Consider the following 15,891-nt stretch of genomic DNA (forward strand, 5'->3'; position numbering starts at 1 on the left):
AATGTTTTAAAACAGCGTCTTTTTGTAATTTTTTTTTAGAAGAGAAAGAAAGAAACGAATTTGCTGAATTTTGAGGTATGATTTTATATATATTTAACGAACAGAAACAAATTTTTTTCAAAGCAAAAAGAAAAATTATCCACCTCGTAATTCTTTACCATAACAGAAAACAAAAAAAGGATTAAATTATTATATATTTTTCTAATAATCTAAATCTAAATCTTGAGGTTCAATCTAAGGTTAAATCTAAATCTTCTGTTTCAAATTATTAATTAGACCTATTTATAAATTATGCTAATCCCATATGTTATAAAATCTCTGCCAGTGCAATGGAAAACACAAGGCTAGGCATCTCGAAAATAAGCGCATTAGAAGAGACAGGAATTCTTTTAGAATGGTCATCTGTTACTACAAGAATTATAATAGTAGCAAAAATATATTATTAAGAGCTTCATAATAGATTTAATAATAATGATTTAATTAAGGGAATTATTTACCTTTACCCCTTATATTTTGAGAGGGCTATGAAAAATGTACATCTCATTCAAGAGGCTAATTAGAATACTTCCTATGATATACAATGCCACATTAAGAATCAAATACTTTCCAATCACCTACAAGCTCGGCGGGGCATCCAGCGACGCTAGTTAAGGCCCGGAACTGAAGACGACGCGTCGCGAGTTCGAATCCTCGGCATACAAAGGAGGCACAAATAGCACAGGGCGAGAAGGTTTCTATTTAAAAGAAATATACAACAGGCAGCAGCCTCTCCCTTGCGTGTTCTCTGGAATGTACTTTCTGGGAGTACTTGGTAAACGTGCTTGGTGTTAAGCACACAGGGGCCCGACGATCAACTCGCACAACACTGGTCCACCGTCGTCCCGCCCGTGGAGGTTTTAGCCGGTAAAAATCCGGCACTACCTTCTGCCCGTCCCCGCAGGGTGGTAAGGTGTCTATGAAGATTTCCTCCACGTAAAAAAAAAAAAAAAATTTTTTTTTGGAGTATGAAAGGAGAGACGTTTAACACTCCCGTAGACAAGAGTGGAACACACATATAAATGGTAAGGCACTGTCGCCTTTCGGCGGCACTTACCAGATCTTTTTGGGAGGACCGCGGAGGGCTTCCGCTATCCTTCCGGATAACACAGGTTATCTGTTAACCTTTTCTCGTGGCAAATGATCTTTACAGCTACATCCTTTCGAGCATTGCATTTCGAACAATATATTAGACGCGAATCTAGATGTTTGATCCATTGACATCGTGTAATCAAAAACGAAATAAGAAAGATAAAAACATTTGATATACAACATAGTATTACCGAGTAAATTTACACTATTAATTACCAAATTCCAGACTTGAACAATATAATCATAGGCAAAACTTGGATACATACCGGTGGTTAGAAGGTGGCGCCTACTGACATTCTGAATCAACTTCAGTAAACGTATTTCCTTGAATGATGAAATTAAAAATGTTACACGAGTAGCGGTAATATCGTAAACTGTTTATAATTTAATTAGACATAATGTTACTTATATGCTTGTAAAAAGTTTCTATTTGTAAATTGGTTCGTTAATTATTTTGTTTTACTTTATTTATATGATCATATATTACTTTATATCCTTTTATTTCATTTTATGTTTCTTTATCTCCTTTATTTAATTTATTTCATCACCATAATTTTCTTTAATCTGTTCTATCGTTTCTAATAATCTGTGAGTACTGTAATTTTAAAGCCATTGGTTTGGATTCATTATAACTAATATTTTATTGATCTGCGGCATTTCAGTCAATATCACACCATAATGTTATTATTATTATTATATTATATTACTATATGGTTATTATTATATTAAAACTGTTATGAGAATAAACGCTAAAAAAGGTACACATTACACAGTTGTTCATCGAAATCGTTACAAAGTTACGTAGTATCTAAACACCCGACGCAACACTTAAAACTCGTTTGTCGGAAAGTAGCGGCATTGCTGTCAATGATATTAGCATAGTCGTCTGTGCTATATGTAACAACACAAGCGTCGGGCGCGTGTATCAGCTGGTGTTGCTATGAGAGTGGTGCAGACAGGCGATCGATGTTGTCCATACAATTCGAATTTAAGACTCAGACTGCGAATTTCAGACGCAGCCGCGTAAGGCGCGGCTGTACGGCTAAGGAAATTCCATCTTTAGACAATAGGGCCATGTCTAGCACTCTTTCCAGGAAAAGCGTGTTCAGATTGCAAAGCACCTCACAACAAAAAAAGAAAAGTAAAATAAGTTAAATATAAAGGGGCACTCCATGCGTTAGGTGAGATTATTTTCAATCAAAAATGAATTTTTGATCAATATCCAAATGTGTTATGTTGTATATCAATTGTATAAATAACAAAAAAGGATTAATATATCCTTTCAAACTTTGCACGCTGCACTAAAATACAGAACACATTTACTCGCAATATATTTTAATACAGTTTCATTCGCTTGAAAAGATACAAAAGATTTTGATTGCAATATACTTGCGTCTGCAGTTTGTTATTACCATCTTGCCGTCGGTGTACGGCCTGGTCTCTGATGTGGATTAATGTTACACGCTCGTCGGCCCTGACACAACGATTCTCTTTCCAGCAGCTTTTTCGTCTCTATTATAGTACCGCGGAGAGATTACGGACATACAGACAATGTCGACGACAAAGAGCAAATGCCGACAAGCCGAAAGGGTGGGAAACTTCAATAGGCCTAACGGCCATCAATATATTTCGGCACCGCAGTCGTTGATGTTCGGTTAGCCACCGGAGTGTCAAGAGTCAAGAGTCGTTCTTCGACAGTTTCTCGACGAATCCGATGATCTCGTGTCCTTAGACACACCCCATCATAGTTTTTCCTCTGTAGCATCATCGGGACGGAAATGCATTCTTTCTTGCGATCTCGTCGACGAAAAGAGTAACACCTTACGACCAGTGAATTTACGCGTACGACTTAGATTTTGCGAGTACGTTCATCTATGATCCCGTCGACCGCGGATTCGTTATTGAACCTAGGATCATTGTCATTAGTTTCTCGAGTACCTAACTACCACGGTTACTTGTCCGGTTCTATACTAATCGTATTTGCACTAGTCAATGTCTTCTCTATTGCATAACGACAACGTGTAACCCAAACGAAGATTCGTTTCACGCCCCTAACCCTAATTTTAATGTAAACCCGACATATAAGAAGCGGCATAGATATAAGAGATGTAAAGCCGAAAGTTCGTCCAAAGCCAAAAGGCACGGACTACGCAATAATAAATAAAAATAAATAAATAAAATTAGCAAGAAGGAAATATAAAGTACAAAGCAAGATTACTCGCAGTAGGACGTAACTAGAAATCGGAATAAATTGCGGGCAATCATTCGCTCCTGTCAACGATTGGACACAGCAAGGGCTATGCTGGCTCTAACTTCGATTAATCGAATGAAAATCAAGCAATCCAACGTCAAATCGTCATACTTATACAGAAATACAAAGGACAGAGTATATATGGAACAACCACTAGGATTTATAACCGACGGTAACAAAGTATGCGAGCTAGAAAAACGCACATATGGATTGCCTTAATCTGGATACCGTTGGATATTATATAACACACTTTGAAGGAGAATCGTGTGCATATAAATTAAGGGACAGAAGCAACCGATCGTTGGAATATACGTAGCTGACTTTTTATAGCAACAAATGATAAGATAGTTGAATTCCTTAAATATAAAAGTTATAAAAAATAAGGATGTGATATAATTATCGGAAACATACAAAGAACAAATTTTAAGGAAATACCGCCTAGAAAGTTGCGATCCAGTAAAATAGCCACTAAGAAAATTTAAATGCATTTAAAACAAGATTTACATGCATATAAGGTTCGCCGAAGCCGGTGTCAGGTAAAGTAAAAAAAGAAATGGAAGGTGAAAATAAAAAAAGAGAGAATTTATTTGCTAACATCTTGTTTACACTAATGACAGTTTACTTCCGAACTCCAGCCGTGACTTTCAAAAACTGGAGCTCTTACAACTCGGCCGCATCCCTACACAAGTGGTTATCTTACGAAGTAGGGAGGACCCCCGGGTGTTGGGTCTGGGCCCTGACCCCCTGCTGCCGCGTGCACTACCTTGCCGACTGGTGGGTGTCCGTCATTAGCTCATCGGTTTTGAAGTGTACCGGTCCTGACACCGGATAAGACCGAATACCAACAGTTACTGAGACCACTGATCTACTGCATTGGCAACTAAATGATTGCTGATTTTGTCAATACCACCTAATGACAAAATCTGCAATGACTTAATTGCCAACCCAATGTATAGCTATCGGAACGAGACCTGATATTTCTTCACGGTAAGTAAACTGTCACAATATAATCGGAACTCAAAAGCAATACATTTGACCGCTGTGAAAAAGGAATGTAGATACCTGAATCAGTAGACCCAAGTTGGATGGAACAAATATTAAATTTGTAGAAAGAAAGAGAGAAAAAGAGATTAGACAAGATCAAGTCGTGCTTTATTCGCATCACAATTGAATATGTCTGCAGAACAGCAATGAATATTTTAGTAATAGCATTTTGCAATTAATTTAAAGATGTCTAATACAAAAATTGAAATGCACCATAACGAAATAGTAAAATGATTAAGAAATATGATAAATACAGATATGTATGTATGAGTAACATTTTGTATGTAAATAAATTTTTAAGAAATGAACAGGCGCTATATTTTAATCTTTCAGTTTCGACAAAGAAGATAATTCCTTTGACAAATTTTGTACAAATTCAAATCAGAAAATAAAATAAAAACGTATACAACTTTCTATTAACTTTCGAAATCATTTTAAAAACAATTACAAATAACATACGAGTTGTACGAATGAAAATAGTTACATCAGAATCATTATCCACGCTAAAACCTTATTTATTTAGTGTTTCGATCATTCGCGGAGAGACGCGATCGCGAGATATCACGTCAACGAGAGTTGTAAGTTCCCGTTACGATTAAACAATCGCCGCCACGAACTGATCGATTCCCTTATTTCGATTATGATAATAAGGGTAGTTCAATGAAATTTCACAGAATTAACACAACTAAATTAATGTTTATTGCAACAACTTATTAACTAGAAAGATATAAATGGAACAACAAAAAGAAATGTGACTACGTAATGCGCGATATAAGATATGTGTTGACTGTTTGGCTTCTCGAAACGTTATGACGCCTTTCGATTTTTGCCGTTTTTTTCTGGAAGGCGACCCCCACTACGTTCGGATCACGCCACATTCTTTTACGCCAGATAAAATAACGGCCAAGAATCGACGTTTCTGGAGGTCGCCCTGCTTAATGAACCATGCGCTTGCCACTACAATGTTTGTTTGCCGGGCAGCCGCGACGATCCGTCTGCGACATTATAGTGCCGCGACCGACAGTTAAGAATATGATCTATGGCAAGCCGCATGGCGTAACATTTAGTATCAATTCAAATTTTTCTGATAAATAAGAGATGTCAAGTGAAAGTATTTAATGCGGAGTTTAATTAAATGTTTCCATGCTATTGACCATTCGTTTGCGTACACGTTCGAATGTCCCTTGTGATAGGCTCTTCTTATTATTTTATTTACATCGTTCTTAACAATATGAGTAATACTAACGTAGAAAAAATTAGTTATTGGTATACTACTTGTAGCAGACTGCAGAACTAAAAAGAAGGCAGAAAATAGTGTGAAATTAAAAATTTTGGCGGGTTTACATAAATGTGTCTTTTAAAAAGAAAAAATAGACTTTAAGGTGCTATAATAAACTTTTTGACGAACTTTCCGGGCACCCAGGATCCTCTCCTTGCCTCTCAACACTACTCTTACTACAAGAAATATAATAGCAGCAAAAATATATTGAGGGCTTTATAATAGATTTGATAATAATACTTTTAATTAAGGGAATTATTTACCTTTGCCCCTTGTATTTTGAGAGGGCTATGAAAAAAGTACATTTCCTTCATGAGGCTAATTAGAATACTTCCTATGATATACATTGCCACATTAAGAATCAAATACTTTCCATTCAGCTAGAAGCTCGGCGGGGCAGCCAGCTACGCTCGTTGAAGCTCAGAACTGAAGACGACGCGTCGCGAGTTCGAATCCTCGGCATAAGAAGTCTCTGCATCTAAAAAGGGACGGAAAAACCAAAATTTCTCTTAGAATATACAAACAGGCAAGCGGCCAGCGCCTCCCTTGCGTGTGTTCTGGGTGTACTTTCTGGGAGTACTTGGTTTTTAAACGTGCTTGGTGTTAAGCACACAGGGGTCCGACGGTCAAAACTCGCACTGATACACTGCCCCGTTCGTGGAGGTTTTAGCCGGTAAGAAACCGGCACTACCTTCTGCCCGTCCCCACAGGGTGGTAAGGTGTCTATGAAGATTTCCTCCACGTAAAAAAAAAAAAAAAATTTTTTTGTAGTATGAAAGGAGAGACGTTTAACATTCCCGTAGACAAGGGGGAACACATATAAATGGTATCACTGGCGAATAATCTTTATCAATAATCGACATGAAAGTAGGTGTTACGCCACGATGCTTACCACAGGCTGTATTTTCTAACCGTCGCTCGCGGTCCTACAGTGTCGCAGGCAGACCGTCTTATCTGCCCGCCGGATCATATACAATGTATCGACGGGAGTGTCACGTAAAATAACAAAATAAAAAAGGAATTTGAGGTAAAAATAAAAAAAAGAAAACTTTATTTTTTTTCTAACATCAATACACTTTACAATCTACTTCCGAACTCTAGGCGTGACTTTCTAAGACTGACTCTTATGATTTTACTTTCGATCGGATCCGATTACTTTCTTTTGTCATCCCTCAACATCCCCACCGTCCATGCATTTGCTAGGCGTCCGCGATCGTTGCCACGTGCTCTTTCCTCTAGAACCTTCGGTGGAAGGACCGTTGGGATGTTGATGGTTCATTAGGCACTTCAGCGATATACATTGTCGCCGAGTGCCGCCACATCTTTATCTCTATCGTCAGTCCGTCGGATTTGAAGTATGCCGGTCGTGACAGGAGCATAGTTGTCGCCAAGCAGCGAGCCCTAGAAACGTCGATTTTTGTCCGTAACGTTTTCGACACAAGAAGAGCCATACGTGATCATAGGCGCGAGCGATGGCGTGAAGCGAGCATAATGGGATTCGTCTTCCAAACAAGACAAAGAAATGATCGAAAGGCAATCAGTCCCTTCTGACGAGTCAAGCGTTAGACATCGGGAGCTCTGACGAGCAAAATCAAAATCATATAGTTTAACGAATTCATTGAGAGATATCGTAAGGTCGAGACAACTTTGTGTAATTTATTCAACATATTATTGTCAAATATATTTTTTTAAGTTCACCTGTTAATACAGTGTTACTTCATTGAACCACCTCTGTTATCTTAATCGAAACAGGGGAACGACTATTTCGCGGCGTCGATTAACAGAATCGTAGCGAGAATTTACGCCTCTCGCTGACGCGTATTCCTAGCGGTCGCGTCTCTCCGCGAAAGGTCGTAACAGTATAAAAAAGAACATAGTCTGACTACATGCCGTTGAATAGGGTGGGGGGGGGGGGCAGAATTATAAAAAAACCAGGAAAAGCTAGAAGAAGAGAAGGAGAAAAGGGAATGAACAAGCGAAAGTGTGGAAAAATACCTGGAGGAATGTAAAGACTGGACCTGCAAGGGAAGAACAGTAGAGGAAACGTGGACTGAAATCAAAAAGAAGATAAACGAAGCAATGCCAAAGAAGAAAGTGACGATGAGGAAATGGGGTGTGGGAGAGAAAGCGTGGTACAACAAGGAGTGGAAAGAAACGAAAAGAGTGATGAGAAGGAAGATGACAAAGTTTATGAAAGGAAAATGCAGCAGAGAAGCGCTCATAGAGGGAAAAGAGAAAAGAAAAGAAAAGAAGCAAAAGAAAGCAACGGGGGAAAACGGGTTAGAATATGAGGTACGAAAGTATGCACCGAAGGAAGTGGGGGTGGCCTTATGGGAGTTAAGGGGGGCTAAGGTTAATTCGTACAAAAAAGGCATGTTTCTGTGAATTTTTTGTGACGACACAGTTAGAATCTCTTTATTAAAACCAATAATACACTAAAGTATGACATTCGAAGTATATTGTATAAAATTTTCACGGACGTGTCTCGGAAAAAAGTAGAATTGCGGCGCCTCTCGTAACTTGGTGCTGTATCATCTGAAATCAAAAAATTAAAGTTCATTCGTTAGGAAACAGTTTTCTCCAGGTAACGCTGGGAGGATTTTTCGAAATTTCAATTTTTCACTTTTTTGGAATACTTTGAAGGGAAAAACGCGATTTTTTGCGAAAAAATCGGATAATTTGTTATTGTAAAATAAAAATAATTAACAAATTTGAAAAAACTCTACAGCGTTACTTGGTAAATTATGTACAGAAATAGTGTTCAAAGGGGCATCGGGATCTGGGGGGTAAGATTATGTATTATATAGAGAGCGAAACATCTGCCAGGTATCAATAGCACGTTCGGGTCGGGTATGTATTAAAATTCGACATGTATGAAAATACTCGTAACTTTGTCAATTTTGCTCCAATCGACTTGAAATTTTGATACAATATTCTTAAGATATTATGCATTCATTTAAAAAAATACAAAAAAATTGTAATACCTTACCCCCCCCCCCCCTTAAGGAGAATATGGAAATAGGGAGGGGATATCAGAAGGTTGGAAAAAAGGATATCGATATGTAAGAAGGGGGACAAGAGAGTAGCGAAGAGCTACAGAGGAGTAACGCTAATGGATACAGCATGCAAGATCTATGCAGAGATATTGGACGAACGACTGAAGGCAGAGATTGAAAACAAACTGGAAGATTCGGATTCAGAAAAGGAAGAGGAGTGACCGATGCGGTTTTTGTGATAAACCACATCATATACAAGCAGCTAGGTAAAGAAAGAGGGAAATTGTATGCCTGCTTTGCGGACTTAAGAGCGGCGTTCAACAGACTAAACAGAGAGAAACTGGAGGAGAAAATGAGGAAAATGGGGATTAGCGAAAAACTAACCCGAAGGATTAAAGCGATATACGAGAGTCAAGAACCGCGACACAAGGGAATTTTGGACTTCGAGGGGAGTCAAACAAGACTGGAAGAAGAACTAAGGCAAGGACAAGCTGGGGGCATAGTGGTAGGAGAAAGAAAGGTATGGTCACTAACATATGCAGACGATATTGTGTCGATGGCAGATAGAGAAGAGGAGCTAAAAGATATGCTAAAGAGATTCAAACAATTTTTAAAGAAAGCCGAATTAGAACCGAGCACGGAAAAGACCAAGATAGTAGTTTTCGAAAAAAGAAGGATAAAAGGAGACAAAGAAAATGGAAATGGGGAGAGCAAGAATTAGAAGAAGTGGACGAGATAAGATACCTAGGGTGCATGCTAGAGAAAAACCGCAGTGATGAGAAACACATACAAGACAGGAAAAAGAGAGCAACAATAGCAACGAAGAAAACATGGAGCGTGGGAGAAAGAATATTCAAACAGGACTACGAGAGGAGAATGAAGATGTTTGGAGCAGAGGTATGGGGCTGGGATATGGAAGAAAGACTGAATAGAATACAAAGAAGATATATAAAACGGATATTAGGTATGACAGCACCAAATTATATATCGATAGAAGAATGCAAGCTAATAGAAATCAAAGAAAAAGCATTAAAAAGAGCAGCAAGGTATGAAGATAAAGCCCTAGAATGAAAAAGGAACTAAAAAGGAGTAAAGGAGTGTATAAAGGAAAGAGAGAGAAATTGGGGAAATGGCCAAGAAGGGAAAAGAGCAAGAAAGGGTAAGGAGGGACTAGAAGAGGTGAGATATGGTGGGACGCAGATAGAAGCAAGAGAGGAGCAAACAAGGATGACAGTAGACCAAATTATAGAAGAAAGAAGTAAGAGAGAAGCAGAAGAGAGGGGGAAAAGGATAAGGGAATCCAAATATAATATACATTACAGAAATATCGCCAAAGAAGAATTACCAAAGTACTTAGAAGGGTGGATGAAGTGGAAGTATAGAAGGCAAGATTCACATGTGGGAACGAGACCAAAGCAAGGGAATACTGGAAAGAAGAGGGAGAAAAAAGATGCAGACTATGTAGAAGGAAAGAAGAAGACCTGAGACATGTAATAGAAGAATGTGAAATAACGGGAGGATCAAAGGACATAGGAAAAACACTAAACGAGACTGGAAAAGGTTTAACAGAACTGAAAGCAATAATAGAGAAGGAAAGGGCAAACGACAGGAAGGAAGCACAGCAAGGAGGCTAAAGACCAAAGCTGCAATAGTTATTAGTCATTAGTTATTAATTTGTAGTTTCTAGTATTTAGTTCGTAGAGATAGAATAATTAAGGGAGTGAAATAGAATAGAGCGGATAAGAGGGGAGGTAGACATATAAGAAGCGAAATAGATATAAGAGATGTAAAACCGAAAGTTCGTCCAAAGCCGAAAGGCACGGACTAAGCAATAATAATAATAAAATAATAATAATTTATATAATAATAATTTAATGTGAATTAAATTTAATGTAAATTAAATTATTATTATATAAATTATATAAATTACCTTACGGTTGATATCGTACGTGATAAGGATCGCGAAAAAGTATCTAATTTGGTATAGTCTTTACCACAAAAAGTATTTCAACCTGAAAAAGTTGTGTAATTCATTTTCGTTGATCCGAGGTCTTATTCAAAAGATATTATTTCTTAAAACTGTTGCCTATTATTTAGTAACAATTGTGTCACTATTACTGCAAACTTTTCAATTTTACATAACATAACGCAAGAAAAAAAAACAGAAAGGAACAATGAGTAATTTACTTATACATTATTTATACAGAATTTGTATAAATCTCTAAACATTTATACAACTTTATTTTTTACACTAATGCTATTATATTCATCGAATTGATTGGTATCTCAAACTTTTTATTTATTTTTGCAATATATTTTTTGTAAAATTATGAAATACATTTATTAGGACAGGAGCGCAATTACATATACTTATTTTCATTAGATTGATTTAAGTCAAATTAGTTATACATGGTATATGTGAATATGCATATTAAAGGTTGGCTGTTCTATTAGCCGTTCAGAAGTCACAGTAATCAATTTCGCAAATTAAGTGACGATGTTGCAAACACTGTTTTTTAATTTACATTAGAATCTATTATCATTTATGTCATCTTTCTGCAATACATGAATTTTTGTTGGAATACAACTGTAATATCGTAGAATAGCTTTGATTGGAGATCGGCTGAAATTAGAAAACACCGTGTACGCCGTCTTTTTGTGGTTTGTTTACATCCAAGAGCGCCTAGTAACAGTGACGCGAGAAAAGATAAGCAGCGTCAAAACAGAAGTACGGTTTCATATTTCAAGGAGTGGCAATCGAGAGGCCAGAGTATGTGAGCCGAAAAGTGTGTGTGTGTGTGTGAGAGAGAGAGAGGACGAGAGCAGGAGTGCAAGAGCGAGCACGACCGAGCAGGAGTGCATTGGCGAGGGTCAGAGTTGATGGAGACGTCGAAGCATAGAGTCGTTAGAATTGAGTTGCGAATGTTGTCGAGTGTAGAGTTGCTAGTGAGAGAGAGAGAGAGAGAGAGAGAGAGAGTTACCAAATAGTTGTCAAGTTATTTGTTGTAAATACGAGCGTTGCATTTAGTTTTCCTGTTAATCAAACATCGTTTCTCTGTCTAACTAATATCTGTATTTTCAATCCATTATTAATAAATTATAATTAATCGGACAAAATTACACCTTTAATATATTCCGATATTACACAACGATATTAATCGCATACAGATAAAGTGATTGATCGAACGGATTCTTCCCTCCGTTGCCCAGCGACATCCCCACTACCGTGCGTTCGTGAGATGTACCGCGGAGGCTAGCGCATGCATGCTCTCCTTTTTAATGTGGGTAGCTTCCATTGTACATTGATAACTTTTTCATTTCCGTTTGGCACCTAATAAAGAATTGAACGTGTGTTGCAAAACGTGTTTTTTCCTAAAAAATGTCAAAGTTATTGAAGTTTTTCTGAATAATATTTCTGAATTTGATAAATTTACAAATTTATATCTCCTCTTAACACTTAACGCTCCAAGTGTGCCTCCCAAGCACCACCAATGTGCGATGCGGTGCGGTACTCTTTTTAAAATCTGACACTTAAGAAGTTTTTTTCTTTCCTTTTTATTTGGAAGAATTTTATAATTAATTCTCACTGAGAATTATAAGTAATAGCTTTTAATTATAATAATAGTCTGTTATTTCGACCAATCGCGGGGAGACGCAGTCGCGAGGAGAGACGTCAACGGGAGTCGTAAATTCCCGTTACGATTATAACAATCGACACCACGAATTGATCGATCCCCTGATTTCCGTTGAGATAATAGGGGTTATTGAGTTTGTATAACACTGTGATTCACAGAATTATAAATCATATATTTCCAACACTTAGATTACACTGATGAGCATAGATAAATAGATAATCACTCATCGCACGAAGATAAGATAGATATGTACGTTAGAGCAGGGCTCTTATAATTGGATTTAGTGTATTAGTGGACGTAGTCATATAATATATTTAGTAGAGGAGATGTATGCTCGACAATACCAAGAACCGACTCTCGCGTTATGCTTAGACTGCCACGATAGGCGTTAGCGTTAGACATAGTAGTTGACTTTTCCAGCGAGGTAGAAGAAGTGAAGTTGAGTGACGATGCTGTGTCGGAGGAAAGCCTGTGATGGGTGTGTCTAGCGCACGGGACCATCGGATTTGTTCATGCCATTGTAGGTCAGGAAGTGAGGGCAGTATACATTGCCTCGGATTGGACAAACGAAGGTTGGTGGACTAGGAAGGGTCTTAACCGCCCTCGATAGAAAGTTGCTAGTAGGAAGCATCGTACGTGAGAAAAACTAACCTTCTCGTGTCAAGCCGTAGTAAACAATAGTCTTTAGAAACTGATTTAGAAAAAGACATTTGTTGGGTCTGAAGGACCTTAGCAGGCAAGTTACTCGGGTTTCGGTGTCCGTCTGGCCCACGGTGTGTGACCTGGGCCAGGCAGAGAGTCGCCCGGCGTAACATAGTCGATTAATAAGCTATTGGTCGGTAAACGTCGACGACAAAAAGCCGATGAATAGGCTATCGGTCGGTAAGCGTCGGAGACTAAAAAGCGATTATTCGGCTATCGGTCGGTAAAGTGTTAAAAGCTTGCAAGTCGAAGTAGAATGAGAATAAGTTGGAATTGTCGGTCGATATTCACAATTAAAAGTCGGAGCGTTAAAGGTTAAAAAATGAGAATAATTAACATTAAATTTGTATTTGTGTTCAAGACTTTAATCAACTTATTCATTATATATTCTTTATATATACATGTCGGAGATGAAAGGACATCGGAGCCTTCTCTTTGGAACTTCGGGAAAATCCCTTAACACCGTAATCTAGATTCTATCATAGGCGTAATTAAACAATTGTCGTCATTCGATCCGATTGTATTTGTTCGAGATTTGTGATAATGAGCTTGGGCTCGAGGCGACAACTGGTGGCCGAACGTAGCCACGGTCACGGGAAGAACGTTTCGCCTGACGGAGGTGTGGTGTGGTTGTATGGTTCTCCCTAGAAATGTGGCGGCATACAGCCTCAACAACGGGCCTAGCCACATGGGATTGTACCTCGGAGGTGTCGATATAATGGGACACACGTTGTATTACTAATCAAACTCCAGGCAGAAACTGCGTAGCAACGGCGATTGGAACCTTCTCGATGCTTCCAACGAGCATATAACAAACAAATGCAATCGTACAGCAAGGAAAATTTCCATCAGTTTATTATTCGTGCGATTGCTTGGAGAGTGACACATCGAGCAGTTTATACCGAGCGTCTCAACAATCGTATTTTATAGTTAAAATTATTCTACGCATAGTAAAGAGTTATCCCGTTGACCGTGGATTCGTTTGAACCCAAGAACATTGTTAATAGCCTTCATTAATCTTATTATTCGTTAAACTCATTCGTTAAACTCAATATTTATTGTACTTTGTAAAAGTCTTGTATATTCGTGTAAATATAATCTCTGCTTCGTAAAACGATGGCTAATTCAAACGAAGAATCGTTACGCGCCTTAAATTCTAATGTTAACCCGACATATATATAACCTTGGTTATGAATATTTTAAATTGGCACAATAATTGTTATAAGTATATAACAAACATTTGTCGTACAGTGGTAAATATTTATATTTTATATAATCGGTAAATATTTCTTATGCTAATCTATAAATCTAAGGAATCTCAGAAAATAAATGTTTCAGATGGAATATGTCCGAATTTGTAAATAACTTCTAGATACTGTTCAGTTTGAAAACAAAGACAAGGAATATATGGATTATGTGGAACATCTCGTATCTTATTCCAAAAATTACGAGCCAAGGTGGTTTATTCTACGTGTTGGTTGGTTTATTCAAGAGACGAGTGATAAAATTGTAATAGTCAGTGTATATTAAAATCACTTTAAATACAAGTACAGAGATAGTGTATGCCGGTTGTAATCGTTGCTCGTCCATTCTTCCGTTCAACTCTACGCTTGCTATTCTACAGTATGAGTCGTTATAATGATTCGTTATAATGATCGTCCTAGAGAGGACGTTCGTCTATTCGTATCGATCGATGGCATTATAAAAAGTTCAAATGTAAATATTTTTTAAAAATTCACAAGTTCGATCACTTTCTTTCAATGAGTCGTTCAAGTCACCAATATAGCTCGATGATTCTGGTAGTGTTTTCAGCATGTAGTCGAGTTTTTCACGTTCACTTACGTTTGCACCAGCACTCTTTGATTCATTTATCGTTTTTTCAAATTCCGTGAAAAATGAATTTGATTCTTCAAAGTCTTTCAGCCTCATCATGTCTAGTCCACTTCTTATACAAATTTGCAATGCTGTTGCTTCCTTCATATACATCTCATCAAATTTTTTAATTATTTTTAAAGCAGTGTCTCGATCACCAACAAATTCTAATTGTTCATTCGTTATACTACCATAGATGTAGTTCATCGCCCATTGATTCTTTTCATCTCAGTTATCTTGCGCATCCGTGTCCATTTTCTCTCATGAAGCCGGTTCTAGACATTTTTTACACTTTAAATACATTAATACTCTTTTCTTCCACATTTTGTAATCACGTCCATCGAATATTTGAAGTTTAATTTCATCGTCCCTTGGCATCTTGATTCGTTTTTTATTTTCATCCTTTTTTTCTTCTTTTTCAAAAATAGTTTTCTTCATTATCCAGGTTCCTTTTATTTGTTCTGCCAATAGCCTCTTTATCTCTTCAGAACTTATTTCCAATTTTTTAAAAATCGACTTTTATATATTCACTTCCGGTTTCACGTGGTTCCATAACATTGAATCTCGGCAATCACGATTTTTGCTACCATGTTGAGAATTGTGGATCTTGATAGCCGAAATAATGTTACAGGAACACTAAATTTACACTTGCAATTAATATTAGAATAATTATATATTTATTTGATAAACGATTCCGAAGATATTCACTTTCTTCTATACCCGACTGTTAACCGACTGAATAGTTTACCTTCATCTGTTTTCGAGACGCCGCGCACACACATACCTCCACACACAGATACCCGCATACAAGTATCTCTACTACGCATTCAAGCCAGTCCAGCACAGAAAATTATATATATCTCAACAACATTAAAAGAAAAACTATGCCAAGCCCTAGTATTAAAATATCCCGACTATACGAAAACATTTACGTTAACAACGGATGCCAGTAACGAAGGTTTAGGAGCCATTCTTTCACAAGAC

The 15,891-nt window shown here is 37.5% G+C and overlaps 1 non-coding gene and 1 pseudogene across 1 annotated transcript; both read left to right on the forward strand.

The window, feature by feature from the left end:
- Positions 1 to 997: 997 nt before the first annotated feature.
- LOC126875616 (U6atac minor spliceosomal RNA) lies at positions 998 to 1,104 on the forward strand. The gene has a single exon (XR_007693586.1). It is a non-coding gene; the product is annotated as a U6atac minor spliceosomal RNA (small nuclear RNA).
- A 5,363-nt stretch (positions 1,105 to 6,467) lies between these two features.
- Positions 6,468 to 6,550, forward strand: LOC126875595 (U6atac minor spliceosomal RNA; annotated as a pseudogene).
- Positions 6,551 to 15,891: the final 9,341 nt, after the last annotated feature.

The sequence above is a fragment of the Bombus huntii genome, chromosome 18 (assembly GCF_024542735.1).
Source record: "Bombus huntii isolate Logan2020A chromosome 18, iyBomHunt1.1, whole genome shotgun sequence".
Taxonomy (NCBI): domain Eukaryota; kingdom Metazoa; phylum Arthropoda; class Insecta; order Hymenoptera; family Apidae; genus Bombus; species Bombus huntii.